This window comes from Dromaius novaehollandiae, chromosome 3 (assembly GCF_036370855.1).
Source record: "Dromaius novaehollandiae isolate bDroNov1 chromosome 3, bDroNov1.hap1, whole genome shotgun sequence".
In the NCBI taxonomy this organism is placed as follows: Eukaryota; Metazoa; Chordata; class Aves; order Casuariiformes; family Dromaiidae; genus Dromaius; species Dromaius novaehollandiae.
The window spans coordinates 77,147,073-77,173,550 of record NC_088100.1 but is presented as its reverse complement, the minus strand read 5'-3'; the positions used below and the strand labels follow the sequence as shown (position 1 = coordinate 77,173,550).

The 26,478-nt window shown below is 43.9% G+C and overlaps 1 long non-coding RNA gene across 2 annotated transcripts in view; it reads right to left on the bottom strand.

Annotated features, from left to right (window-relative positions):
- The window catches only part of LOC135327890 (uncharacterized), a 49,234-nt gene that overhangs the window by 14,910 nt on the left and 7,846 nt on the right, over nt 1-26,478 (bottom strand). Inside the window, exons 4-5 of one of the 2 annotated variants that reach the window (XR_010388450.1) lie at nt 1,459-1,528; nt 554-709 (exon numbers count right to left, since the gene is read on the bottom strand). This is a non-coding gene — a long non-coding RNA (uncharacterized LOC135327890). Of the gene's footprint in view, nt 1-553; nt 710-1,458; nt 1,529-23,001; nt 23,603-26,478 lie in introns of those variants that run through there. The other variant, XR_010388449.1, reaches the window with a different exon arrangement.

Genomic DNA, 26,478 nt, shown 5'->3' with positions numbered 1-26,478 from the left:
AGAGAGAAAGAATAGTCAAAAAACATCCTGGCCCTAAGAAGTGCACTCAGCTATTCCCCTAATATGAAGCAAACATTAAGCTCTATAGCAGAGTCTAACCTTCGTTTAAATACCTGAATACAATTTGACTCTACTGCGTTGAGAATTGTGATGCAAAGAACACAAAAGCCACTGGAAAATATGGCAGAATAATAAATTATTGCTGATTTCCTGGACTTACATAAGTTGATCAGAATCCCTTAGAAAACTCGCCCAACAATGTTTCTGTCTTAAAATTCTCTGCATTAAAAAACAAAAAACTGTCATATTCATGCACTCAGCTTTTGAGCTTCATTCTGTAGGGCAAGTGCAATTCTTCCAGATCAGCAAATCTGTACAATATGGCAGTGTTTGGTTCCCACACTGAATAAAACATGGCCTGTCCTATCTGATCCATTTATTAGACTCACAATTATTTTCTCACTATAAACATTCCTGATAGCTTTGGAACATTTTCATCATGAAGTAACAAGAAGAGCACAAAATTGCTACTGTCTTTAAAACAAACACATACCTTCTGTTTTGTTTTGTTTTGTTTTGTTTTCCATCTGTGTTGAGGCTGAAGTCTCTTAATGCTTCTGATCTTCTGTTTGCTTTGCATTCCATGGGGCTGTTACTGAAGAATGTGATATCCTCCTTACCATCATTTAAACCCCCGAAATTCCTGTATCTGGGCAGTAAAGATGTTACAAGTGAGTAAACAACAACAGAGATTGCAGAAGGCTATGTTTTCAGAATTTTCCCCTAATTTTAGCTGGAAAGGAGATTTGAGGCCTGGAATTTAATTTGAAGCAGTAAGGACCCTTATTTGGGTGGCACAAAGTTACCAACTAGAAATATCCCAAAATGGTAGTTGCTATTTTTGTGGGTCCTTAGACATCCCCATTACCCTTCCCTCCCAAAGTGAGTCACTTGCATGGCAAGCCCCCTACCTTCTGCACAATCTGGAAGAACACCACTGGGATTAACCTAAGGTCCATCTAAGTAAGTAGCCTGTTACTGACAGTGGCCATAGAGGATGCCCAGGAAGGAGCATAAGAATGAAGCCCACAGTGAGCCACATGCTATATCCTCGCTTTTCTCTTCCATGTCCATTTGTCATTTGAAGCAGCCTGAATTTTAATTTTAAGCTGCTGCCTGCTAATACTGCCTTAGTGAGTCAGAGACAGAGCTCAGAACATAGCAGGGAGTCTGAATATCCAGTCTGGAGTTTTAACTACCAGGTCTTGACAATCTTGCCAAAAACCTGAAAATGTATCTGTTCCCATAACAGCAAACTCCAGAGAATTCACGAAAATATTAGTCAGCCTTTCACTTACTCCATGTTCTTTCCCTCTGAGACACATTTTGGTGTTAGAAGTAGCTGAATGACAGCCCTAGCAGTGGCCTATCACACCAGAATAGTAAAGGATTAATTACCTCCATCACTGGAACTCTATTATTATTTGTAGCATCAGGTGCTTGCTCTTTTCTCGTGAGCTACGAACGCCTGAAAAGAAGACACTGTACATTAATTCAACAAGTCTTCTAGCCTGCACCTGTGTTTAATTAGTTACTCTCAAATCAGCCCTGCAGAGCCAGAAGCTGCAAGTGAGAATACTGCTGACTGCTGGACTGGCTGGGCTGCAGAGGTAATTAGTTGTGTTCTTACTGAGGTGCCTGTCTGTGCTCAAGCAAAAGTTAAGCATTGATGGGGAAAGTCTGAGCAGACGCTTCACAGTCTTTCAAGCCAGAGCATGCAACATTTCAATAGTGGCATCCCCCTTCATACTACTTGCCTCCCAAAAGGGCATGCTGGCCACTTCAGTATTGCTGGGGGCCTACACAGAGGCCCCGGGGCAAAAGTATAAAGGAAAGAAAGGAAGAGAATATCTGAGCTAAAGAAGAGGTGAAAACAGAAAGCCACTGTCCTGAAAACAAAAGCTTGCTTGGGCAGAGGATTGGCAAAATGACAGTTAATAACCTGGCTGCATTGGTATTTCTGTAGCCCTCATCATTAAGTCTCAATCTATTCATAAGTATAATGACTACATACTCAAAACACCCGTTTGGAAAGAGGAAAGCATCATTATTGCTATTTAATAGATGACAAATGGAGTGGTTAATAGTCTTGTCCAAAGTTTCCACAGAAATCAGCAGAAAGCAAGGTCTGCTCAGTCTTGGTGTGGTTGCTGTCTTCACCACAAGAAGACCCTCCTGTGTCGGGTGATCACAAGCCACCCTCAGAAGCAGTGCTACTGGGAGGCAACTCACTGGAGGGCTGTCAGGCAGACGATGTAGAAACAGAGATTTAGGCATGGAGCTAACGTATGTGGACTGAGGGGTACCTGTGGAGTAGGTATGAATGGAAAGGACAGGCTAGAGGCATGAACAGGAGCTTTGTACTTTCACTGCCTGCAGGCTGCAAAGAAATGGGTGGGTTACTGCTCGCAGGTCTGCATCTTCTGCTCCTTCCTCCAAGGAAGGTCAACACACCTTCCAGCCTCTATTTATGCAGCTGGAGCAAGGACAGAAGAGAGAGGCATGGCAAAACTCAGCAAGCCTGGGAACAGGGTTCAGTTTCCTTTCCCTGCTTGCTGGAATGACCCTCTGGGATGATGTGAACTTTCTTCCATATGAATAAGCTGCAAACAGACTGTTTGTTTGTGAAGGGGGGAGAGGGAATCAACCAACAACAACCTTCAAAGCTTTTGAAATAGGCAGCTTTGAAATTATGGACTTTCTTTTTTTTTTTTTTAACTTCACTTTTTGAGGGCAGCCTGGTACATCTCTTTTTAAAATTAATGGCATCTACTTGATCAAAAATGCTTAAAATGCTGGTTCCAGCAAATTACGCAAATAATTAAGCTTTATTTCAATAATGCTCTGAAACACTACTAATAAATCTTTGAGCTCTTGCATTCCTTGAATATGCACAAGCTACTTCAAGAACACCAAGTTTTATACCCTCACAGCTCCTTTTCTATGAAGCTTTGGCAACCCAGAGCTAAATTCCTCCATCAGTTATATCCCTGTAAGTCTGGAGCAATTCCTTGTCCTCAGTGGCATAACTCAAGATTACAGCTGTGTAAATGAGCACAGAATATAGCTTGAAAACATTGTAAATCTGACCTTCAGCTTACTTCCATGAAAGGGGAAAAGCCAGGAACTTGTTTTCACAACCAGTATGCCTCTTGAAAAACTAGCCTGCATAAATATTATGATTTCAGTCATAGATATAATAGTATTAAAAAGAAGTTTAAAATGCCCAATATTTATGTCGACTGGGAGAGTGCAAGATGCTGAGTGTTATATTTATGACCTACCACAAGCAACACTTCCTTTCTAATCACTGAAGTGCACTCTGACCCCCTACTAAGGCAAATCAAGACCTTCATCTTGTTCTTACTTAATAGATCGCTGTCCAGCCACAAGATACAGTAGCATTTCACTGCCTGCAGTGCTTGACTGTTGATCATCCAACCTCCATAGGTGGGCTTGGTCCATTATTTTGGAGGGAACTCAAGGAGGGGGCCTCTCAGACACCTGCTTCCACTGTCTGAGACCCCATGGACGTGGTCATCATCACTGGGGAGGACACACAGCGCGCTGTCCTCCTGAAAAGCTGATCCATGGCAGTTCTGGTGAAACAGCTGAAAAATACCCCCCAAATCAATGGCTGTGTCTTCCTGTGGCATGGACAGATTCAGTCTGACTGCCCCAGCGTGCAACAGGAGTTTTGGCCAGGCTCAGCAGCGCTTCTTCCATCTGCAGTTTCAAAATATACATGAGCAGAAGAGGACCAGGGAAGTGAAATGTCATTTGTTTCCCTGACTCCTCCTGATAAACAGGCAGAGTGAATTCCAAAAATACTCTCACAGCTCTGATTACTTTCCCAGCCTCCTTTTAGCCACCATTTCTTTGAAGGGTATTGTAAAACACTTATCAAATCGTGTGAGAAGGAAGAATATCACAAACAAAACAGCGTTTTAAACAAAACAACACTAAGAAAAAGAGTAAATTCTGATTTCAATGTCTTTTCTTTGTAGAAATACAAGGTAAATAATTCATGATTTTTCTAAACAACTGTATTTGGAGAAAACGTAATTTGTCAAAAGTGCAGTACAGTCCATACGTGGTTGTAATTTGCAGTTACGAAGGCAAATGTTAGTTATTACTTTTTTACGTCTTCTGAAATATCAGCTAGACTCAGGGTGGAAAAAAATCCAAAATGCTGCTCACGAAGTGCACCAATACATGTTGGCTCTCATCATCAAACTATCCAAATCTCTTTGCCTTGTCCTGATATGTTTATGTAACATTCAGAAAACTGTATCAGGTCACTAAGTATAATAAGTTACTGGCCTAAACATTCAGGACCTTCATCTGTCTAAAACGCAAAATGATTGCACTGTTCTACAGCGCACAGCTGGACAAAGGTGGACAAACCACATATCTGTGGTAGCAAGGATATCTATCAGCAGAAGGAAAGCTTGCAGAGGATATGCCAACATTTTATTTCCTTCTAAACTGCCATACTAATCTCTGGCATTACCCCAAATTAAAAGGCACTGCATTTATGTAAAATACTTTTAAACAAGCATCATCTCTTGTCTTCATTTCTAACTTTCTTAAAGCATAATTTGATGCATTACCATAAATGAATGAAAGAGCCATGAAATCTCATCAAAATGCAAAGGGAGACTGCATCTAAGTATGAAGGTCTGTGATTCACCTGCTACTTTTAAAAAATGGACCAAACTCAGTTTGTGCTGATTGCTATTTTAGCCACTTTAGCTATATTAAAATAACATTTCCATTTTTCTTTCTGTATTAAATGAATGTGCTTTCCATTTTAATACCCAAGCTGGAAAAGCAATAAAATAATGACTGGAGAAGCCATTTCACATACATGTCAACACATACATATACCTGGAGATAAAAGGGGGAGGGAATATTCTTAATAAGCACCATCATCAGAGCAACAGAGAGCACCATCAACAGAGCAACAGCAACTCTGAGAAGTTATGCCAGCTAAGGACCTGTATCAGTGATGAGGAATAGGGGAGATTTTTTTTTTTCCTTTATTCAAGTGTGAAAACAGTTTCTATAATAAAATCTTCCTAGTACCCATTTCATTTTGGAAAATCTGTGTGACACACAAATCTTTCTGCAAAAGGGGGCTATTTCTACAGAATCAAAGAAAATTATCCACAGGTGTTTACATTAAAAATCATTTTTAAATTACCTCGATTTCATTTATTCTTTTACATCTTTTATTTGCCTGCTTTCTACTAGCTCAGAAATGCTTATAATTTCTTCAGAGTTTGCCTTGAGCTAAATGTCACTGCAAACTGATGTGATGGGTACAAAATAATAAATTTCACCTAAGACCTTTTGAGTTGCAGGTCATTTAATATAGTAACTGTGGGCAAGTGGAGCCCCCATTGTGCTCTCACTAATGTCAATGAGCATTTCTTGCCAACCAGTTCAGAACTGGATACCACCCCAGCTGTGACAGATTGCTCCTAATCTAAATTTGTCACAGACTGCCACTGCCTGCACCTCATTTTCTGGGTTCCCATCTTCAGGCATCCAAAGATTAATTTGCAGAATAGCCAAGTGCTATTGGAGCTGAAGATGAGAGGATCTCCACTCTGAGCGCAGAGTCACTGTTCAGCCACAAGCACTGTCCTTCAAACACAGCTTTTGTGACAAACTTCCCAGAGGAAGAGCTTCCATCCCAAACACAGGCATGTGTCACACCTAAGTAAATGGAGATGGAAAGGTGCAGAGTTTATCAGGTTATTGCTTTGTGTCTGCAGCAGAGCAGTGATAGTCTAGGGAAATAGAGCAAAAAAAGAGGAACAAAACTGGGAAATATTCCCAGAACAAAGAAATCCATTTTGTGTTAGTGCTAGCTGAAAGCTGGGTGCAAAGACCCTGTCACTTGCTGTTTGCTTCTGGCTGTGGTCAGGATTTGTATGTTTTGTAAATAAGCCCATCCTGCATCCAAAAAAAAAGCATTTTCTCCTTTCAGTAAAAGCTAACCATGACCTCCTGTAGCTGACTAACTTATCAGGTGGAAAAGATTAACATCATGAAGCGCCAAGCAGTTTCAACAAAAACAAAGTACTCGAGTTCCCAGATGGGGACTTGTCTTGTTAGCTGACCCTCTTTTTTTGGTTTCAGCCTCTACAGCTAAGTTTTTCAGGAAACAGAAGGAATAAGAGTGCACCCGGCCAGCTGTGAATATGCACAGGATGAAGATGCTCTGCTGAGAATACCACAAAGAACACAGGGAGAAAATAACTGATCCTGTGCAGAGCCTGGGAAACCTGAAACCCCCCCCCCCCCCCCCCCACTGAATAGTCAGAGTGAAAAATAAAGAGATAAAATAAACCCAAGCCAACCACAAAGGATGTTTATTCAGTCAGGGAACACCATCCATCCATAGCTCAATGTTTTTAATACTGTTTTTTGGGAGATGTAATATATCATTCATTAGATATATACATGCATATATATTAGTCCTAGAAGAATGAACAGTTTCCCTTGCCAGCTCTTCCATATCAGATTTTCCCATGTTTATAATGTCTTTCTCTCTGTTGCTGTGAGATAGACCTATACAAACAAAAAGCAATCCCTGCCTGACTGCACAGGGGAAACACTGACCCTGAGTAACCACCACATGCAAACAGTGTGGACAGCCTAGATTTCACTCCTTTAACCTGTTCAACTCTTGGAAGGTGAAAAGCAGCTCAGTAATTTTGCAACCGAACTTCGATTTTTCAGCAGACTCTGTCTCCCAAGGTCTTCACAGCACTGTTGGAGGATAGGAATTGCTGGCTGAAAACAAGGAGAGCCCCTGGCAGACTGTGGGTCAGTAAGATGAGGGCTCTGCAAATGCTTAGGTGTATGTTTATAGCAGGCGAAATCCTGGCTCCAATGACATCAGTGGCAGTTTTGCTGTCAACATCAGCAGGAGCAAGATTTTATCCAATGGGATTAATTTATGAGATTAATGTTAAGGATCAGGACCTAAATTGTTCTTTACTTGTCAAAAATGAGTAATACTAAGTTTGAAGTAATGCCAGCTAACCAAATTACATATGCAAATAAACACAAACACATTATGATGGGCTGCAGCAGTGTAAGTGAAAACTATAATTCACCTTCCAGGAGGAAAGAAATAGTTGTTAAATGAACCTTTAATTCTATCCCTGTAGAATATTAGTTTAAGAGAAAAACTTATTACCCTTTAGCAAACATACCCCTTATGGAGGCTTCCTAGGTAGCTCTCATGAAAATATTCAAAATAATAGATGTGAACATATACTCTACATTTCAATAAATGTCAACATTAATTTCAGATAAACATCATCCTTTGCTTTATGTCTGTCAATGGTATCCCCTCAAACCAATAAACCTATGCAGGAGTCCATACCTACTTATTACTCTCACTGGATTAACAGTGATTACAATTGACTACAACATAGGTGTACTGCTGGACGGAGTCTGAACTCATCCCCTGTGGGATGTGGACCTCGCACCGCTGACCGCCAGTAGAGATTTTCCTGTGCCCAGGTGATGAGGGCTTCTACTACTGGAGCAGGAAAACGCGAGTTCTGCTCTTACACTCAGGTCAACGTGACCACCAAGCATTTGTTAATGATTACTTGTCACAGAGCTAGCCCAGCTAAAGAAGTGCTATCTCAGTCTCATACAGTGTTTTGCTACAAATATCTATCAGGTTTACATGCAGTATTCACATATGCTAATCATAGAGATCAGAGGTCAAGATAATTAATGGTGTTTTCCTTCAGAAAGCCCCCATGAGACATGAAAGAATCATCATGCTCATTTCCCAAATGAGAAACAGTCTATACATACCAACACAGTCTTCAGCTACAAATGTGGCAAAATATGACTGCAGCCAAAAAAGCAGGACAGCATGGAGAAAAGACTGTGCTAAAAAGGAAAGGACTATATTCACTGCTGGACCAACCTAAGCATACAGGGTCCTGAAAAACAGATAATACAAGTGCAGAGAAGCAGAGGGTAATGCAAAGCAATTCACCGCTTTCCCAAAGAAGACAATACTGGCTGTGGAGGGCTCACAGACAAGATAAATAGAGATGTTCTGATTGTACATCTGCCCACAGGCTAATTTTGTTGTGGGAGAAGGGAGCCTCGGAAACCTTGAACTATTTTCCTCTACAGGAAGCCCTTGGTGATCATGGGAATGTACAAACTGCCCATTCTTTCCTTGGGAGTGAATTCTCCCTGGGTTGCAAAGGTGTGAAAAGGTCTGCTGGCTCAAGGTCAGTTTGAATCAAGACTGAGAACACGTGGGGAGCAGGAGGAAAAAACGGGTGCAGGAACAGAATGTGGAGAAAGGCCTTTAGACTTTAGCTAAAGGCAAAAGAGGAACAAAGACCACTGGACGTGATCTCCAGCGTCCCTGAATGAAAGCCCATCCCTACCTCAGGAGGCTGATAAATCAAGCAGTGAAAAAGTAGCTGTGGCAACATATAGCAGTCAAATTCACTGTGAACTTTTCTTTCATTGACCACAAGCAAGAAGCACTCAAGGGAATCCAAGGGAAATACTACTGGTGAAAAACAAGTAATTTTTCTATGGCAAAGTAGCAACCTGGAAACAAAAGAAATAATGAGAAGCCATCCTGGTAACTGAGCCTAAATAGCAATTGCAATGAAATGGCTGGGAACCATGCCTAATTACAGTAACAATATGTTCAGTCCTCCTGAAGTTGTTTTCAGAACATGCTCTGCCTTTGCACTGTTTCACATTTGTACTGAACACTGTTAATTCGTATAGATGGAGAAGGCCAGATGCACAGCTTGACCTTGGAACTTGGCCTGGAAGGTATTCTTAGTCTGAGCAAGAAAAGCACTGTTCATTTTGCATAGCAAAGCCTGAGAAGAGAGCATGAGAAAGCCAGGGGGTGTGTTAGAGACCTACTTGAGTTCTCTGTTCATTTCAAGCCACCTCAGGCTTTGAACGGAGTTGTTTCTCAATTTGCTAAAAAACATTCCCCAAGCCCCACAGGGCCATGACATCTGACCCTGTGCTTTTTCCAACAAGTTGCTGTACAGACCAAAAGGTCAACAGAGATGGAACGAGCTTTAGGTCAAACCTTCTTTCCTGGTTTGGTGGTAGCTAAGACTGAGCCACGCAGAGCCCTCCCACCCCAAGGCCCTTTCACCTCCAGGAAAGCTCACATGGAGCAAGGAGAACCTGCCCCCATGGGCCAGCAAAACCTGCTTGTTCCTTCCCCCAGGATGCAGCATTCCCTGTAGTACAGCTTGTGTGTCCACAATAACAACAGCAGGCTTGTCTTATGAAAGGTGGGAGGTAGTTGTCACCTAGATTGCTGTTACCTGAGCTACCCCAACAGTGAGTGTTGACATAGATATGGAAGATATCAATGGGCAATGATTCCTCGTCTTTAGCTCTCTATGCTTGTTTATTTTGTTGAATAACCTGCTTCAGTCTATAAATTGAAACCTAGACTGAGTCACCAAATAGATAGCTCCACTGCAGTTAGCCACATTTAGATGCTGCCTTGAACTGTTTTTCATGCCCACACAAAATCCCCAGACTTGAATTTGGTGTTTTTCTGTTTATAAGTGGTGCTTTAAATGTTGGAGCTGGAATATCTCTATCCCCTGGTTGTCAGCCCACCTCCTTTCCAGCAAGAATTCAGGGTAAATCCCTGGAGCATTGTGGTCTTGTATGCTAAGATAGCCAAACTCTCCAAAGTGAAATGGGAAAGAGCCACCAGGCACTTCAACATACTGCAACACAAAAGTTGCTGTGAGAAGTCTGATAGGGGACAATGCAGCACCCATGGCAGTTTTGTGATATGGCAGCTTGCATGGGCTACATTAATCCTTTCTTACTCCTGCTGCTTTGCTGCCTAATCTGGGGGTGACAGAGTCATTCCCGTCTGCTGGAGACCCACCTCCTCCCTGGGGCATTTCTGTGTCCCATCTCTCTCAGGGCAAGAGCGACAGACCCCCACAGCTAAGGCTGACTCCAGGAGGATACCAACCTGTGCCACAGGGGATGGCTCAAGAGGAGAACCACTACAGGAGGACATCAGTTGAACTCATGTCCACCCCAAGCAACAGTCCTGAGGCCTGATGATAAGTGAAGCACAGGAAAGAGCAGGCACCTTCGGCGCCCATCTTCCCCCCTGCCAACCCAGCATGTATCATACAAAAGGAAAGAAGCCAGTTAGTTTTTCACCCTTGCTCCCTCACCCACACTTCTGCCTGGGTCCCCTCTCCAGGACGGGAAGTGGCAGCTCCAAAACATGTGGAGGGCTGCCCTTCAGCTTTTTACAGCCTGACTGGAGGCAGAAGGTCCTGACACAAGTGCCATGAGATCTGGTCTTGTGAGAGCTCATCGTGGAAATGCGAGCAGAGAATTTGAGACATGGTTTGAATTTGGCAGCTCTCATCCACATCACATTTCCTGGGTGTGACAGCAAGCTGGGATGTGTCAGAGCTGGGGTCAGGGATCCACTCGCCTCATCATGAGGCCCTGAAAACAAAGTGGCAGAGTTGAAGTTTCTTCTCAGGCGGCCTCCTCCTGATGCTACCCAGAGTCAAAAAATCAGTTCATTGGAAATACAAGCCCAAATATGTTTTTTAGATTTCCGTGGTATGCCATATACCTTCCCCAAGTGCATTTTAACAAAGTGTCTGTTGATCCTGCTTTGTGCCCACTCTGGCTTGTATTTGACTTTCCAGAGCAGGCCAGATTCAGCTTTTGGCACAATAAAATAAATAGCTTCCTTGTGTTTTTTCCTTTTTATTTGTGCATGTCATTAACATTAAGCACATGATGTTGCAATGACAATGGAATTGATGGCTTAATGGGATGAATTTTAATATAAGTAATATTTCCATTAATCTAAAAGCTCTCCCTTAAAAGTCTGCAAAATATATTTATTGGAAAAATTCCAGCATAATTCTACTGAAAAATCCTCCTCTGAATGATAGTATGTCAGACTTTTAAAGCTCTTTTCTGGCAGGTTATCTTTTTTTTTTTCTTTTCCCCTTTGAATGTTACTGACACAAGACTACATTTCTTACAAGTCTTCTGTATAACCAAAAAAAGAAAAAAAAAACCCAAACCAAAGGAACTGCTGCAGAATTGCAGAATCCACAGTAAGTGTAAAATGCCACAGGCCCAGTAAGGATGTGTCGCCTTGGCTGGAGAAGTGCATCCCAGATTTGTTACTGGTTTATTTTAGGTTATGGAAAATGAAGAGGATTAAAAATGCACAGGGAGGCAGATGCAATTCAGACAGAGGTAGCTACAGCAAATCTCCATCAGAGCGAGCAGAGGCACTGCACCCAGCACAGGAATGCATCTGGAGGCAAAGCTAAGCTGTGGCAGCTGGGGCTGGGACAGAAAGGTGCAGCTGCGCTGGTTGACACGAACGAGTGGAGAGCATTCTCACCCTCAGAATTCAGCAAAACCCACCATGCAAACAAAATAAAAGCTGGCCCATGCCGAGTGTCCTCTTGGCACCCGTGTCTGTGCTCTCAGGCTGCAGAACACATGAGGAGCATAAAAATCTTCACAAAAATGGGATGGGGATGGAGCTTCGTTTGAGCACGTGTTACAACGGGGACAGTTCTGATATTGCCTTTTTTAAGTGTGTGTCAACAAGGGTACATGTACACCTGTCTGGATGTGTGTTTCTGTGGGACAAGAACCCCAGATACTTTTCTGTACAGACTTCTCCTTTTGGGGAGAAAAGGAAAGAACAAAGGCATATGACAGTAGTTTGTCATGTTGCTTAATGCTTTGCTGGAAGACACACGCAATCCACAGCAGTGACCGTGATGGAAAGTGCCTAAATAGGACAGCACAGAGCAACTCTCCTGGGAACACAGCCCCGAGGCGTGGATGTCATAACTCAGCCCAGGCATATTTGGGCAGCCTTCATCTTCCTCAGACTGGACGGGAGGCAGTTCTGCAAATGCCAGGGCAGTGCAGGAAGTGCAAGGATGACTACCTCTCCCCTAAATGGCAGCAGGCTCCCTGCCAGATGTCCCAACCAGGGTGCTGAGAATCAGCGCAAGTGAGAAAGACCGACTCAGGCAGACCTGAGGCACTTCCTCTTCTCCCTAGTCCTCACGTGAAAACTGGCCAGCCTGGAGGCACAGACATGCCTTTGTATGCAAGCTAAAAAGGAGCAGCAGGCATACACCGCCCCAGCACTAGGCAAGTGCAGCCAGATCCTCCACCTCACTGTGGCTGCTTGGGAAGAATTTCGATCCAACCTGAATGCACAGAGAAGCCACCTCTTCTGCTCCTTCCCGCACCGGTGGACATCCACAGGCCCCAGCAACTCCTTGCCCCCCAGACAGACTCCTGGACTGCAGAGGGGCTGGGGCCACAGCAGCTCTGGCTATGCTGAAGGGGGCCCTACTTCTGAGACCCCAAGGGCATCCACAACAGTGCTCATGGCCAGCGTATCCCTCCTTTCCGCCCACTGCCTCAGTAAAGACAGCATGAGTCAGGCCTGTGTTCAGGACATAACATCTCTCTCCCTGACTCCCCACTACCCACCACCAAAAAACCCTTAGCTTAGCTGTACCAAGCAATCCTGAGCTTGTTTCAGCCAGCGGCCTATTCATTTTCATTTAGGATATTTGCCAATAAGAACTCAGAAATTAATCATACAAAGCAGCCACACCACAGCACAGTAGAAGCCACTCACATTTTAGAACGACTTTCAGCCCACGAGAGCCCATTTCCACCTGTGGGAGGTACCTCAGGGACATGTTAGTTTCTTGAAAACAGGTGGCACATGTGCTCCAGCAGTTCATTTCAGGTGTCTGCAAGACTTTGCACACCTGCCCCTGCCTCCTGTATGACGATTTGGCTCAGCAGTAGGAACATGGCACCCCATGCAACTCGGGTATCCACTTCTCTGCCTTGCCAACAAGAGATTTCTTCTGGAAGAGGTCACCAACCCTATAGTTTAACGATAGTAGCACGTGTACGTGAGAGAGAAAGGTCATGCTCCCTTCCAGCTGAGCACTTTCTAAGGTCTGCCTTTGTCCACGGTTAAAGAGAGACAGCAAGGGCAGCCCTTCGTGTGTGGCCTGAGCATGTTCAGCATCTTTCACTCTTCATCACTCAGCCATGCCTCCTATCTACACTGGCTATAGCCTTATCTCTTTCTCCCTCCCTCCCCCTACTTCTCCTTGCATAGACAGATTTTTATGATACATCCAAAGAAGAGAGTAAATATTAGATTAATGTTAATTCTTGACTGGCCACTACATAATGTTCCCACTTTTAGCCACCCAAATGGCAAAGTAAATCCTCCTGCTTTCTATTATACAAAGCATACTAATACTGAACTTCTCTCTACGGTCCTGTGCTATCACTGGGATACACACCACTAAAGTACAACCACACCAAGAACCTAATAAAGAATGCATTAAAGGACATTGCACTTACTAACAGCCATTCACTTAGAAGTCATAAGGCCTCTGGAGACAGATTAAGACTTTGCTTTTGCCTGCAACACTCTTCTCTTTCATGAATCTCCCTCTGTCTTCTTCTCTTGCCTCGCCATCCTGCTCCTAGTACCCTTGCATGCTCCCTCCAGATTTCAGCAGGGGTCTAGTGGGCTGAGCGCAAGTCTGGCTGGCAGGTGTTATACCTGAGGAGCCAACTCACATCTCAGCAACCAGCTTGATGCAGGAATCAGCCCATTGAAACTCTCAGCGGCTCATTTTCCTCACCTACAACATGGGGAGCAATCATGCTTATTTCCTTTGGGGAAAGATATTATTTCTACTTAATATACCTAAGTGCATGGGGTGTTGCTAAACTGGCAATTTAATGTGAGAGAGCATGCCTACAGACTGCATTGCACAACCACACACGCAGCTTGGGGAGAGCCATCCCGGATCTGGAGTTCATGTGTCCCCTGGGGCTAAACTGAAAAAAGAACAGCATCAAGATGGCATCTGGAGGAGCCCATTCATTTCCTGCCCAGCAGGGAGTTAAGCAGATACACTAACAGCAGTTGACAGTGGGAGAGTTAATAGGTGCATGCATTAACCTACCTGTGCATGTTTAAGACCAGAGAGCTATGTAGAAATCAAATGGGTTAAGTTTCTAGGTCTTCTGTTCCTGAGATCATGAAACTAGTTCTAAGGATTTGAGTTCTGCCCTATGACGGTAGAAAAGCAACTTTACATGATCACGTTTTTTACCTCAGACTCATCAGTGCAAACCTCTCTGCATCTGTGTGCATGTCTGTGTATGCTGCTCAAACTGATCTTTTAAATTTCTCCCCACTGCCCCCAGAAACAAATCTATTAAACATTGGATAAAGGAGGGATAGGTTTCATTTGACTTGGAAATTTTCGAGTTTAAATGTACCCATACTGCCTTCACTGGTCCAGGTGAGAGCCAGCAGGCTGCTCACCATGGCTTGCAGTGAGTCCAGCACCAGCCACCTAACAGGTCTGTGCCATAGCACCAAAAGGTTACGTTAAAATTTTATTTCCTTGGCATGAACAATAGACACTACTGTTGGTCTTAACAGCAGATGCAGAGCCTGGAAGTAAATATTTCATGATAAACAAGAAACCTGTGTAAACAATGAGTACAGATATATAATTGATAACTGTTGCACTTGGGACCAGTGCAAGATCTAGAGCACTTGGCTTTAGCCAGCATATCCAGAGCAGTTACTTCTCCCTCCAGGTCTGACCTCTGACATGTCCTCCAGGGCCTCCTTGGTCACTCCCAGTCCTGCTTCATGTAGGAGCACAAGCTGCCCTAGAAAACTTGAGCCACATGGGCTGATAAGAAAATGGGAATGAAGCCAGACTTGGTGAGTGGAAAATCTCTCCCATAAAAACCTCCTAGACCTTTAAGGATCATCATAATGGCTTTTTGTTGTTGTAGTTGCAGGGCTCATTTTTTAAAACAAAGAGATAACATTTGGTTCATTTCTTTCATTTTGGAAAAGGGCAGTTCTTAAGCCCTTATCGTTAAGAAATAAGACCAGTGTTACATGTTCAAACAATTTATGTGAGGATCCTGCCGTTTGTTATGGGAACAGCAAGTACAACTGCAAGTCCATTATCATCTCTCCCTGCCTCTGCATGCACAGCATGAGCAAGTGAGGAAGATCGGGGTAAGAGCAATGAAGCCTGCAAAGTCAGTGACAAATATTCTGTGCTTAAAACCCACTCTGAAGCTTCCCACACCGAAGTGAGGCTTTGATTTGGTCAGCGGCCAGACAGGAACCCACTGATTTTTCTCCAGTTTATTCTAAGTCTCAAAAAATAGCAGCTTCTATTCCTGATCTGATGGCTGAAAAACAAGCAACTGCTGCAGCACTGTCCTAATGCCCCAATGAGCAGTGATGATGAGAAGTGGGTGGCAGAGCTGATACAGATAAGTTACTAGCATTGGAAGTAGTTTCTGGACACCTGCCCATGTTAAAACCTGCCAGTTTTATCTGCCTTTTTACTTAAAAAAAAAAAAATCAGTGAGGAAGAGCATTACATTCTGATCTTGTTTCCAAACCCACGCTTCCTCTGACCTCCACTCCCCATATCTTCACCCTCCCACTCACAACCAGTCTCTCCCTGCCTACCATTGCTTCTCTGTTGTTTCTGCAGACAACACGTTTATGTTGCTGCGAGTCTGCAGCCGACAGACCATTTCTCATAATAAAACACTCCTAGCCGCACAGCCAATCCGAGGCTCCACAATGTAAGCAGTTGTGGGTTTATGGGTTTGAAAAGAAGGAGCTTCACACAAAAGAAAAAACATCTCTCCCATAACAACAGCCCATGCCAGTGCAAGCACAGTGGGCAGGAGGAGGAGAGTGGGACCAGGAGATTTCGTTACAGCCCATTGTGGCGTTCTGCATATTAAGTTCTCAGCGCAGAGCACATCACAGGAAGGCAAAAAAAGAGTTAGTTATGAACATGTAGCAAGGAATCGCAAGGCACCCGCTAGATTTACTTAACAAAAGCTTAACTCCCATTAAACAAAGAGAATGTTTCTGAGGAGCGATAGAGATCAAAATAGCAATTTAAGCAGCTTTTGGAGCGCATACTCTAGCTGTTCAGATACTTCCTTCTGTTCTGCAGCTCTGCCTGCAGACTTAATTAAGCACAGGTGCAAACGGAGGGCCCTGGAAAAAAGCAGCTATGTTCTCTGCTGGTGTACGTATTTATGCAGAGAGTTGTGACATTCCCGTCGCAGTGACCTTTCAGTGCAATATTCAAAGCAAGGCCTTGTTTCGGGGGCAATTTACAGTGGTAGGTATCCACAAATAAAAGGATAAGTCATCCGCAGCAGTAGACTGAACCAAGAGAGGCAGCTGGTGACACTGTGACCTTCTACCTCCGCCCTCCCACAGACTCCACTGCAACCCCAGCAAAGGCACTGCGTAGGGGCGGTCACAGGCAGTGTACCCAAATCCCTTCAGGAGATGCCAGCTTTTCCCAAGCTGTGAAGTGCTGCTGCTCCAGCGTAGGTGCACCCAGCCCTGGAGGGCCACGTGCCTTGGCTGGAGGCGATATCCATCCCCATGGCCCATCACCACTGGAGGTGCCACCAGAGTGGTCAGCACCTTACATCGCTTCAGCATTGCTCCCAGCCATCAGCACCCTTGTTTTAGCACAGATTAAGGTGGAAAAGGGGAAGAAGACTAAATAAAGCAATGAGACTCAGAGCTGATGAGGTGCCAGGGAACTGACAGGGCCCCTCAAACTAAGGGCATCCCACCGTTATAGACTTAACACTTTGGGAAAGACTGGAGTGTCAAAGGAAGTCAAGCTCGGGAAAAGCCATGCAGTGAACAGAGTGCCTTTCCGGGGGAGGAGAGAAGGAATCGGGGGATGATACCATAATTGTTTCAGCCTAATTGCAATCATGTTCTCCTCAGCCTCTCAAGCAGCGTTCCCACGCCTATTGAGTCTTCCTTTCCCTTCAGAGGGAAACAGATTTACAGGCTCTCCTGACATTATTCATCTCACCGGAAATTTGAGAGGGAGCCACTTGTAAAAGTCTGTGTAAAGCAACAAAAGAAAAATGGTAGAGGGACTGGGCTGTTAGATATTGACAGTTACATATGTCTTTATCTGCCTAAAACAGAGGAACGGCACAAAATGCTCAAGACGCCTGCACTAGCAACAGAGAAAGGAAAAAAAAAAAAAAAAAAGCACCATTAAAGGATGAATGGACCCCTAGGCTTGGAGAAACCTGTGTGTTCCTACACCAGGGCCAAACTGCTCAGCTGCAAGTCTGTGCAACCAGCCCCTGTGCCAGAACAGGCCTATCATAAGGGGGTCAACAAAGCTACAATTCTGAATCTGAAGTGCAACACTGCTACTTTTTAAGAAGTAGAGAGAAAGTACCAAAGCCGTGGGAATGGCAACCTTGCTCCCTCCTGGATCTGTTGAAGCCTCAGATGCTTTGGACAGTGATCAATGGGGGAAAAAAACCCCAAAATTTTCCACTTGTACATTTGTGAACAGACACACTGGTATAAACAGCTGCTACAACCAGGGCATCCCACTGGCATCTTCTGCCCATGCATCTGTGGCTGGAACATGATGACTCCTGCTACGGAGACTTGGAAAATGCACATTGTTATTGAATAAGAGGTTTTATATCAGTGAAAGAAGAATCAAACTGATGCTCCCAGGAAACAACATATTTAGTATCAAAACTCTGCTGTCAAAGCACAAAGTGAAGGCTGCCAAAGGGCACAGCCAAATGTGATAAAGCAGTGAGGCACTGAGGAGTTGATTGCTGCAGCCTCCACAAAATTTCCAGAGCCCTGACATGTAGAAGGATTCAAGGCCAGACAGCTGGAGAGTCCAAAAGCCCTGGCTCTGAGAGCAAAAGGATACACACCTCAAACTGAAGGCTACCAAAGTTTTCTAGAACAAAAGAGCCAGCATAGAGGTGTGAGATCTTATGGGAGCGAGCAGCAAATCAAGACCTTGAAACAGAGGTCAAAATGCAGATGTGAGCCCTTGGGAACAGAGAGCCATGAGATGCAGGGGTGCAGAAGAGGGCATGAGGTTTAACCTGCTTGCACAAATGGGTCCTGAAGAGACCCAGCAACATGAATGGTACTTGCTACCCAGCAGCTGAAAGAACAACCTAATTTTAAGCTTTGCTGAGCACCTAGCAGGTTCCCACTGAAAATTCTGTCTGTATTTCAGTTCTAAATAAACGGCCTAAAACCTTCACTCCAAGTAGCTCTTCTAGAGCGTGTTGGCCCAGACAAGCACTCCTAAAGCTTTTCTTGCGCAAAGCACTTTGTTTTGGAGGTTGTGACTTTAACTTTAAAGCACAAACTAGTAAGTAATCACTGTATTACTAGGCAGCATTCCAGGCAGCATTCCAGGCAGCCGTCTCCACATTTTTTTCTAAGGTCATTCATTATTAGCTGGTGTCCTAGCAGAATCACACATGGCACTGCCCCCTCAGAGTGCTCCAACTCACCCACTCATGGCTCCTGTATTTCTACAGGCCCAAAGCATATAAAAGCAGAGGAGAAGAGGAAAAGAGCAATGCTCTTCTCTCTGCAGATCCAAAACACTGCGAAGGACTGGGTGGGAGGAGGTCCTGAGGCCACCTCAGGACCCACACAGAAATGGAGATGCTCCAAAACTTCCCCCTCCAGCATCGCAGCCCACAAAGTTCACACACATGTGCATAAAGTCCAGCCTCACCTTCAGCCTTTCCTCTGGCAGATAAACATAGTCACTGCACACAACATCCTCTCCCTGTTATATCCCTCTCAACTTTACTCCTCTGACACCACAAAAAATCATTACGACAAGGCTTGGTGTGGTTGGGCAGGTTGTTCTCAGAGCACTGCTGCCTGGCTCCTGAGCACAGTATGCAACTTACCATGGACTGGCTACTTTAAGAGTTTTCTTCCTTCTGCTGCCTCCAGCTTGCTTTCCTTAGCGCTAACAGCAGTTTCCAGTGTGCGTTGGCAGAGATGGGTCTCCAAGGAGCAGGTAGCAGAGAAGGAGAACTGACCCTTCGGTAACAGAGGCTGGATGAAAGTGTGAGTATAAGAGCAAGAAGAATTTTGTTGGCATGAAATCATTCCTCTGACGAACACCAAGCCCAGTGGAGAAGTGTACATCTCCATTCACCCGAGTGCTGGGGCCACTGCAGGAGGCTTGAAAATATTTTGGTAATGTTTGTTCCCACAGCCACGGTGAAGACAGCGCTAGCAACACAGATCTGCTCTTTGGCGAGCTGTGCCCAGGCCACTGCCTCCATTGCTTAGCATTGCAGACACTTGACTATGCCACTGCCATGTGCGAAATGTGGCCTTCAGACTGCGGGAGGTGCGGATGCTTGGCGTGTTCATCACTACTTCTCCCTGGGTGCCCTACCAAGCAGATCCCGCAAATACTCCCTCGGAAGGGGTGTTTCCAGTTCCCACCATGTATGTACGCTCTTTCCTCCTGGGTACTAATCACACTAAGGATGGGGGATCCCTCCATGGCTCACTGTCCTAGCCCTCCACCGACCCATATCTGATCTCCTTTTCTAGTCCATGTCCCAACAGTCTGAAACATATCAACTCATTCAAGATCCTGATAGCAGCATGCAGGGAAGTTACAAGCTTTCGCACCATCCCGATGGACAAGAACACAGTTCTCCACTATCTCACAGCACTCCCTGCCCAGCTGTCCTTCACACAGAATTTAATGTATAGAAGCCTAACTTCTAGCCAGGGAAACCGGCCTATGTTAGCAGAGACCTGTGTCAGAAGAAAGAAGGGCTAACAGAGTCTTGTCTTAGAAGTCACAATAATTCCCCAGTTTCTGGAGTCCTGTAACTGAATGGATGGGAACATCAGCATAATTTTCTATCACTTGTGGTTACAGAGGTTGAAAAACTTAAAAATTTACCCTGAATGATCTCTGAAGATTCAAAAAACAAAACCAATGAAAGCCAAGGCAGAGAAGAACATCACATTTGTTTGGCTGTTTCATGAGCATTTTTCAGCTAGTCTTATAATTCAGGAGATGGGGAGATCTGACTCACAGTTTTGAACTGTTTGAGGTTGGCAGCAAAAGTGTATGTTTGTACCTCACTGTCTTTGAAAAGGTCAACAATACTCATTAAGTCGTGTGTCAATGTTCTCACAGATAAAGCACCCATGCAGCTGGACAAGAGATGTACAATGAAGTTGCAGTGTGTATTATGTTTTATAGGGTAGGATGCTATTTCATTGAGGGGCTGACCTGAAATAGGCAGCTTGGCCTCCTTCTGTCCTTGTAATTTCGTAAGATCCTGTGATGTCAGACAAAGTTTATGGATAAAAGCAAAGAAAATGTTACAAAATCCAGAATATTCATGCATCCAGCAGACAGTAGAGCTGTAAATACGAGAGATTTATTTCTGTGCAATTCACCTTCACCTCTCTATCTAGTCTGTAACATCCTTTTGCACAGCTCAGGTGAATTTCTATATCGAGCTAGAGAGTTCACCAAATGAACAGATTTTGTTACAATTTACTCTTGGGGATTAAAATCCCTGCTTACTGCTTATCTGTTTCTAAACAGTCATGGAACATGTAGATGGGCAAACCTGCAAAAGAAAAATACAAGAAAAAACTCAGACACACACATACTCTTGGTATCGTAATACCAAGACTGCCTACAAAATGAAAGCTTTCTCTTTGCTCTTCTTAAAAACAAACATGTAATGGAAATAATGAGTATATAAAGAAGGATTTGTTTCTATTTCATACCAAGTGGGATGCAGCCCACACTACAGAAAGGTTCACAACTATTCAGCCCTAAAAGGGTTTATCTCAGAAACGCATGCGAAAATAAACATTGTGCTATACAAAGCTGGGGTGGTTTGCTATGCCTCAGTCTTATTATCTAAGTTAATGATGTTACCACGTCACAGCAACACACCCATGCCAGCCAGGTTTCTAGCAGTGCTACTTTGCCGCCTTGGAGCTGATGCAGAGTACCTCAGCCTCCAGTGGGGCTGCCTGGGGGTGTGGGCAGGTGCTGTTTCTTGACTGGGGAGGTGGGTGCACCTGGGTAGGCAGCCAGGGTGCAGGTGCTGGACATCTGGGGACCTCAATCACAGCACTGGACACTGAAGAGGTAGGAGGGGAAGGGTGAAGCCAGTTAAGTGTGAGGAGCACCAAGAAGGGCAAGTTGTCACTCTTGCCTCTTCCCAACAGGAGCCACCACCATGTGTGTCCCTTGCCCTCCACTGACAGTGACTCCTGGCTTGGCTTTTCAGGGCTGTAATATGGGCAAAGTAAACAGTGGGACCGTGACCATCTTTTTGCCATAGACTTACATTGCCTGTACCTATAACCAGCCTTGAATGCCAGACTCCCTGCATGGTTATAGCTCTGTGACTTTGTTTAAGCATAAATCCCAGCTTAAGACCAAATATTGTTTGAAGTTCCATGCATGGATCAGAAAAATCTAAGAAAACAGTTGGCTTGGTAATAACAACCCTTATTTTCTACCTATTAATAAAAGCTGTGCCTTTTAATGTGAATTTGGATTTTGTGTTGGGTCATACATCCGAAATCTGTTTAAGCCAGAGACAACTTGGTCATCATCATGATGCTTTTACGAGGTACAGTTTTTGGAAATCCATCATCTGTTTTCTGGAGCTACATCACCCATTTTCCCATCACCCATTTTCCTATCTCCCCCCTGGTTTCTGTGACTGATGGCAGAGCAGCAGAGAAGAGGAGTTTAGCGCTCAGAGTCAGTGCTTGGGACTCTGGTACAGTAGAGGAGAGCTCAGGACTCAACTCACAGGACCTGGCTTGGCATTGCTTTCAGTTTTTGTCTGTGTGTGGCACCAGTCTGTAGCTGCAGGTTCAACAATATCACAGCAGCACAAAGCTAGTATCACCTTGCAGTGAATCAGACCACTGATATCCAGGTGATAGTTTCTGAGCATCAAATACAGGTTTCTTCTCCTATAAGGGTTGTCCAACTAAGAAAGGCTTTTCTGCAAGAATTTCAAAGAGGTTTTCTCCTCTAATTTCCTCAAGAGAATCCAAAAGCAGAAAGCGAGACCAGGATTGCACTGGTATATTGGCTGATGGGTACAAAATCTTCTGACAAGTCATTTGCTCGGCCCTGATTGGAAAATATCTTTAATTAAAACACCACATCAGAATCCTGAACCAATTTCATCCTAGCTCTGCTAAGTGCTTTGTACAAAACATTAACTCTAAAATCTCATTACACATTAGCAATCCCTGTGACAAACATAAATGATAATTTAGCTCTAATGCATTCTGGAGCAAGCCATTTTTAAGAGAGGCACATGATATCAGCTTGCTAGGAGAAGGGGAAGAGTTGAATTTATCTGTCTCTCTATTTTTTAAACAAATGACTGTAGCTGGTTCAGCAATGGGCTATACAAATCATTGTAGTGTGTAGATCTGACAGTACACAGCAGCTGTTTAGCTAGAATCTGGCACTTGCGTTTGGGCTGGGTTTTGAAATTCCACCAGAAGTGTTAAGTTCCCAGGTCTTTAAGCATTCAGAAAAGGGAAACAGGGATGGGGAAGTGGGGATGTTTGTTGATTTTACAGGACAGCAGGGAAGGAGACATATCTGGAGATTCCTGGCAATCTGAGCTTGCTCCAAAACACAGGCAGAGCCTGTGGGAGGGAGAATAAGAAAGGGGGCTGTGCATGCAGTCATTTCATCTGGCTTCATAAACAAGCACAAATGGAAAAAGGCAAGACTTATAGCAGTATTGTGATCCCTAGCGCCAATGGAAATTTTGCACTGCTAATCACTGCATAGGCCACCCGGGAAAACAGAAAACAGCACAGTAGACAATATTTACATTAAGCGGAAGAGGTATCTTAACAGCACTACCTGACTACAGGGATGACAGTAGAATTAATGTTATTTGCATTGTTTATTGTCAGAAAGATGTTAAATATCCTTTCTTCGATTAACAGCAACACCCTCAATCTCTCCCCAGTCTGAAAATGACCTTTCTAAACTCCACAGGCTGTCTGAATCCCAATTGCACCTGGATCAATTTTTCTGTGTGCAGGTGGGCATGTGGGCATTTAACTTTGTGAAATGGGAAAATTATGGTATTTACTGTGGGCTTATGAAGCATGTACATGAAGACTCTTGCACATGGATTTTAGAAACAGGCCAAACTCAACTCCCCTATATTCCCCCACATTTCCTCCAGATATCACCTGCCAGATCTGGCCACAGTCTTGAAATCCAGAGCTGGAAACAGTTTTTGTACTAGCTGATGTAAAGGCACTTCGGGTTTGTCTTTCCTCTGCCACTTTCTGGTTGGATCTAGGAATCAGCCAGAATATTTCTGACCAAATTTTGCTTGAAGTTTGTTCTTGGGTGGGGGGAGGAGGAGGACAGATTGCCTTCATCCACTTTTTTGTCAAAAATGAAACATTTCCCAGTGGCTTTAGGCATGTGACAACATTTGCAATGGAGAGATGTCCAAGACTGACTCTCTGTTGCATCTGGAGAAAAAAAGGTGCAAATCAAAAAAACTTGACTTTGTTAATGCATATCTCTCTCCCATAGAAATACTTGAAAACATTCTTGCTTGCTCCAACAAGAAACAACCCCCCTTACAACTTGATGCAAGATGGATGCAATTTGCAATCAGCTTTCGTTCCACTACTTATGACTGCACTGAGAACCCTTGACTCAAGCTGGTAGGTGCAGATTAACACAGCTGGTCTCCAAGTATGGCTTGACATTGCAGCAAGGCCAAACCAGTGCCTAGATAACCCCAAGCGGAGCCTCTGCTCCCCTCCAGGTCATGGCTGCCCATCTCATCTCCCTCCTTTATATCAGACCTAGCAACTGTGCAGCCACAGAATGAGCTGGTTCAGCAGGACACTACTTCTTGCTTTCTTCACAATTAGTTTTCTGTCAGGCCAGCCAGGCAAATGAGCTTGCCTAGCAGCCAAGAGAGCACTGGCCTGGTGAGAGGGCGGTGCACAGCTACCATCAGTACCATGCATTTACCTAGGTTGTACCTCACACGTGGTAGCGTGGTGCACTATGGCTACACCAAATCACAGATAGGATTCCCTGCTCCCCTGGGTATACAGGAGCTATATGAGTGAGTAGCTGCCCACAGGAGAAAGAAAGTGAGGCAGCAGTGAGTCCTGACACTGTCATTGCTGAATCTTCTTGCAATTCAATTGCATGCCCACATGGGGTCACAGCCAAGAGAGACCCTGGGGAGCTACTGTCCTCTCCTGCCCATCAGTTCCTCCCAGAGCCCTGCTCCCCTCAGCCCTAGGCAGGGTGCTGTACACGTCTGGGAACTTTCAGCATATCCATACTTGGGGCTTGGAGTGTAAGGAAGGTCTTTCTGTATTTGCAGATCCACTATTCAATACAAAAGGTGTTGAAGGCAACCAGCAGAACTAGACACTTATGGAGTGGACCTGCTCTGACCACACATAGTTGTGCAGTTTTGATCTGAGCAAACACCTCTTGAAAGCAGACATAGATATAAAATTGATGAGTATAATATTATGAAATACAAAGAGATTGGAACAAGATAGAATAAAGTGTAGGAAGAAGTCATTAAGTGCACCATTATTCTCACAAACATGAAAATAGGAAACAAATTTCCCAGCAAACATAAGCAAAAATCAAACTTTTATAAGTTTGCTTAATCTGACACAGTTTTAGAAGAGAAGAGAAGAGAAGAGAAAAAAAAAAGAGAAAAGAGAAAAAAGATTAGCTCTCCACTTCTGCCCATTCAATAATATTAAGCAAAAAGCTTACTAGTCTAGTAACATTTTTGTACTGATAAAGTGATAAATAAAAAGAATTACATTAAGCAGTATGAATAAAATTACACACTTCCATGTACTCAGTAGGTCAGGAACTCTTTAGATAGTATGAACTACATCATCAGTACGCAGTCTACCAGCTGGAGCAGCAAGCCCAGGGCATCAAACCCCTTCTAGTACAAACAGAGCCTCAGATGCTTTCAGAAGCAGCTATGCTCTATCTAGATATGCCCCACAGAAGTCAAGAGGTGTTTACCACCAGCTTCAGTGAATGCCAAGGTAGGTTAGTTCCATGTGCGTTTGAAAGCCTTTTCTTCTACACAAAAAGGAAAATGACTACTTTAGACTTTCATTTTTTTTCTTCCAGCTGAAATGTCATTCTGTGATTTTCCACAACTCCAGGCCTGGAGATGCTGCCTGCTGATGACAAGGCAACAGATCTGAACTGGGAAAGAGGCCTATTTCCTGCCTTCTCCCAGAGTTCTACAGCTGGTGTGAAATTTTGAAGACTTCATATAAAGACCTGCTAAGCATGTTTTACTTACACCTCTGTCCATAACATTTAAGAACTATCACACAGGATCAGACAAGAAATCTCTGCTTGAGATTCAGAAAATAACAAGAAACTTCATGAGAAACTCTTGTGAAAGGGCAATAAGCTTTCCTGTAGGTAGGCTAACTGCATTCAGATGCCAGCTGGGTTTTGCCCTGGAGGATCTATCTATTATCTTGTTAGCTCAAGCCCAACAGTTCGTCAGTTTTTACTGTTTGAGAATATTAGCTTGGGATTACACCTCTCTCTGTCTTAGTCTACAGTGAAGACCAACATCCTGAAATCATTGAACTGCTTGAGAAGACCTTTTCTTCAAGGATTCTCCTTTTCCACCCTGGCCACTCAACAGATCCACTGTTCCTCATGAAAGCTTCTTTCATACACAGTTTCCTATTATTTACTGTTACCTCTTCAGCTATTAGCTCTTCAAAGTCTTGCAAAATTTAAGGGTAAGGCAACTGACATCTTACGTGCTGTAGTTAATTTTCCTTCCTCTTAGCCTCACTAAGCTTGGATTTCTATCATCTGAAAAAGACACAAGATTGACTCAAATAATCTTTGCTCTTTTATTATGTTGGGTTTTTTCCTTGCCTTGCTGCTTAGAGCTGCAAATACTTTCTCTGGCTTACATTCAGATTTTATCACTTGCAGCCTCTCTGGTGAGCCCACGAATCTTCATTTCTCCAATTAAAATAAAGCTTTTCTGTGTAACTTCCCTTCTTCTAGAGGATTTGTCTTCCAAAACACCCTATCATGCTGCCAGATTTCATCATGATTTTGCTTCTTCTCTCCTTGCCACATTTGTTGACATACTGAACATTCTATCATATATTTTTTAAAATCTTATTTAGCAAAACTTTCTGTAACAGGTAACGCAATGTGAAGGTAGCTTTACTGTCATACCTGCATCTGTGTTAGGTAGTTGTACTGTTTCTATCCTCCAGATTTAGCCCTTCACCTTTCAAACACAGTTCATTCACAAACCACCATGCATTTCCTTCCTGTACAAGGGGCAGGGATTAATTTG